The sequence below is a fragment of the Sinocyclocheilus anshuiensis genome, unplaced genomic scaffold (genome assembly GCF_001515605.1).
Source record: "Sinocyclocheilus anshuiensis isolate Anshui unplaced genomic scaffold, SAMN03320099.WGS_v1.1 scaffold1228, whole genome shotgun sequence".
NCBI classification, from domain to species: domain Eukaryota; kingdom Metazoa; phylum Chordata; class Actinopteri; order Cypriniformes; family Cyprinidae; genus Sinocyclocheilus; species Sinocyclocheilus anshuiensis.
The window spans coordinates 351084-355347 of record NW_015547716.1 but is presented as its reverse complement, the minus strand read 5'-3'; the positions used below and the strand labels follow the sequence as shown (position 1 = coordinate 355347).

The window sequence follows — 4264 nt, the reverse complement described above, 5'->3', positions numbered from 1 at the left end:
TTTAATAATATAATAATAATAATAATAATATAATAATATTTTTATTAGTATTTAGAATTAGTTTTTATTTTAATACTTTGTTTTCATTTTAATTTGTTAGTTTTAGAAATTTTCTAAATAATAAATTTTTGCAATTGTCATTATAATTATTATTATTTTGAAATATGTATATATAGTTTTTATTAATTTTACAGTTTTATTACAGTATCATTATTTATATTTTATGTTAATATTTTATTTATTTTATTTTTAATATGATTTTTATTAACATTTTTAATTAGTTTTTATTTTATAATTTCAGTTTTCATTTTAATTTTAGTTAAAGTTTCAGTCATTTTGTTGTGTTTTTGGTATTATTATTATTATTATTATTATTATTATTATTATTATATGTCTATATAGTTTTTATTAATTTTATTTCAGTTTTAGTTTTAATTTACTGAAATAAAATAAGTTTCTTTTTTTTTTCAATTAACATTTCTTGCAAACTAGTAACAAAAAAATGTTTTTTAATGGTTTTATTTAACTATAATGCTCTGTTCTCATTGGATCAGGCAGCTTTCATATGCTGATGATGAGGGTTCATTTGCATATGTAAACAGTCAAACTCAGCAAACACGGTTTCTGTTGCTGCGATTCATTAGAATCGACTCCTCTGAACTCTGAACGAATCTCTGAATCAAACTCCTATTAACATGCGCGAGCGGCGGCTGATCAATCATTGGACGGCTCGGCCGTATCCATGACAACGAACCACGTCCAGAAATCCATTTCCTGCTTTAGTCCTTCTGACCTTTTCAATAAGCAAAGAGGAAAAGCTGCATTCATCCGTCCTGATTCTCCACCAGCATCAACAGAACAACTATTATACAACTACAGCAGTCGAATCGGAAGCTAATTAACAACATGCTTTGATTATTTCCTCACAGCTGAATGTGCAGCATCTGAAACAGTATTTCACTCATTCACATGCAGCTTTAACAAGCTCATACTCATCTAGAGACCAACATTAGTACAAATTCATATTTCACACTGCAGGACCATTTAAAATCAGCTAGAAAGTGTTTAAACGTTCTTCATCAGTATTTCTGTATTGTTTTCTAGTATAAATAACTCAACGTTCTTGAATCAAAATATATTTATTGGAGAAGCAAAATGATTTCAGATATTGAGTCTTGTTTTCAGAAGAAAGTGAACAAATGAAGTGAGTTCATGATTAAAACAAGAACAAAGATGAGGTTAGAAAAATAATTTAGTTTACCTTTGAAATAATATTTTTTTTTTCTGACTTTATTGGCAGGTATTTGTTCTTGTTTTAATCATAAACTTCATTTTGAAAAGTTCATTTTAACTTGTTTCTCAGAAAACAAAACTTCTTAAGTCATTTTGGTTTGGATTATAGTTAACTAAAAAAGTTAAAAAATATATATATATTTTTTATATTTTCAAAAATATTTTTTAAATATTTTTTATCAACATTTGAAATTAGTTTTTTTATTTTTTATATCTTCTGTTTTCACTTAAACATTTTCATTATTTAAAATTAAATGAACGTTAAATCAAATAAAATTTAATATAAAGAAAACTTAAACTTATTTAATTTCAGGTAGTTTCCAACATGTCTCACTTACTTTGTCTTAATGTGCTAAAATAACTAAAACTAAAATAAAAATAAACAACGTATTAAAAAGCAACAAAAACTAAAAAAAAAAGACAAAATAAAATAATAAAATGTCCATAAAGTGACAAAAAACATAACTAAAATGAACATGAAAGCATAAAATAAAATAAAATCGAATTCAAAATATTATTGATAAGTGATACTAAAATAACACCGATGTTGAGACATTTATACCAGAAAACAAGAGAAAATCATTTTTGCCATGCAGAATCAACTCCACACAAAGTGTACAAACACAAGTGTTTTAATGTGTGGGATGTTTTCCACACGGATCTGAGTGAGTGTAAACTGTGTGTGTCAGCGGAGCTGCTGATGTGTGTGATTGTGATGCTAATGTGAGCTCGTCTCTGATCAATAGCACCGCTCAGATGTGCTGACCGCCGCTGACCGCTGCTATTGTTGCTGTAGAAGCTTCTCTCGGTGCATTCACACACACAGCACACAGCAGTCCTTCACCACTGAAGATGTGGAGCTCAGAGCGCTGCTGACTGCTGGAGACGCACCTGATTCAGTTTGATTCAGCATCACACATGAACTAACTGAATATTGTTTGTTCCACAGCTAGCCATATTTAGCCATGTCCATACTTTTAAACTGAATACATTTAACAGTTTTCACAATGAACAGATTCACGATGATTCTAAGCAATGTGAATAAATGCGTTTTGAGAATATGATAATTTGGTAACACTTTACAATGAGGTCCTATTAATATGCATGCATGCATTAGCTAACATTAAATAATAATTAGTGATAGATTTTTAAAGCCTTTATTAATCATTCATTGTTTGTTTATGTTAGTTTGCAGTGCATTAACTACTGTCGACTTTTGATTTTAAAAACACATTGGTAAATGCTGAAATTACAGTTGAATATTATTAACAAATAAACTCTTCCTATGAAATGTGACTGATGTAAATGAAATCAAACAGATGCAAATGCTTCATAATAAACTATGCCATGGTTCCTTTTTTTAGTACACCACCTGTAGCATACTACAATTTGGGGCGTGATCCTAATGTGGCACACCATCTAGGGCAGACAAGTGAATTGGGACGCAGCCACAGATTTAGTCCTTCAGACAAATCCACACTAAACTAGACTAAACTCTAACCATAGTCTATCCATGCAAACCCACCAACATGGTTCATAGTTTAGAGTTTTTTATCCAGTAAAAGCTCTTTTAGTGTAATTGTACATTGTGCTGATTTTTCTCAAGTAAACATCAGAATAACTGCAGTAATATCTCCAGATGAACACTTACTGAACTGAAGCAGCGCAGCTTTACTTGATTCTCCATCAATCATTTTTTTAGAAAAATCAGTGCGTCTCAAATCTGATCCTCATGATCTTTTGAGGAGCGTTTGTTTCCAGAAGCTTTACTATCACTGTTCCTCAGCGGAGGAATGATCTTCACAAGCCTCCAGAACATCTCACATCTTCTGAGGAGCGTTTATTTCTTCATCTCTCAATCAGCATTGGATTGCATTGCATTGTATGTTTGGATCATTTCAATCTCATCTTACTAAAACATTATTGGAGATATAGAGCGACCGCTGATATTTAGATAATTTAATGTCAGTATCTCCTGTACTGTTAGAAATATCTCATTGATTTACATTACACTACCACCAGTCAAAATTTTTTGAACAGCAAGATCAGAAGTGTGTGTGTGAGTGTGTGACCATATCATAGTACTGAGACTGATCTCATTAGAGTTACAAATGACCTGCTCTTATCATCTGATCATGGTTGTATCTCTCTATTAGTGCTACTGAATCTTAGCGTTGCGTTCGACACTATCGACCACAACATTCTTTTGAATAGACTAGAAAACTTTGTTGGCATTAGTGGAAGTGCATTAGCATGGTTCAAATCGTACTTATCTGACTGCCATCAATTCATAGCAGTGAATGAAGAGGTATCATATCGATCACAAGTGCAGTATGGAGTACCTCAAGGCTCAGTACTAGGACCGTTGCTTTTCATGCTTTACATGTTACCCTTGGGAGATACCATCAGGAAACATGGTGTTAGCTTTCACTGTTATGCTGATGATACTCAGCTCTATATTTCTTCGCGGCCCGGCGAAACATACCAATTTGAAAAATTAACAGAAGGCGTAGTTGATATAAAAACTGGGTGACGAGTAATTTCTTAGTGCTAAATTCTGAAAACAAAGGTGTTAATTATTGGACCTAAAACGTCCACATTTAAGCTCGATGGCTGCTCTGTCAATTCTTCGTCATCAGTTAGGAACCTAGGTGTGCTATTTGATAGCAATCTTTCCTTCGAAAGCCACGTTTCTAGCATTTGTAAAACTGCATTTTTCCATCTCAAAAATATATCTAAATTACGACCTATGCTCTCAATGTCAAATGCAGAAACATTAATTAATGCGTTCATGACCTCAAGGTTAGATTATTGTAATGCTTTATTGGGTGGTTGTTCTGTACGCTTAATAAACAAACTCCAGCTGGTCCAAAATGCAGCAGCTAGAGTTCTTACTAGATCCAGGAAGTATGAACATATTAGCCCGGTGCTGTCAACACCGCACTGGCTCCCTATTAAACATCGTATAGAT

At 32.1% G+C, this 4264-nt stretch overlaps 1 protein-coding gene across 1 annotated transcript in view; it reads right to left on the bottom strand.

The window, feature by feature from the left end:
• Positions 1-4264, bottom strand: part of LOC107704199 (neuronal cell adhesion molecule-like) — a 43243-nt gene that overhangs the window by 35060 nt on the left and 3919 nt on the right. The gene's annotated exons all lie outside the window — the stretch shown is intronic.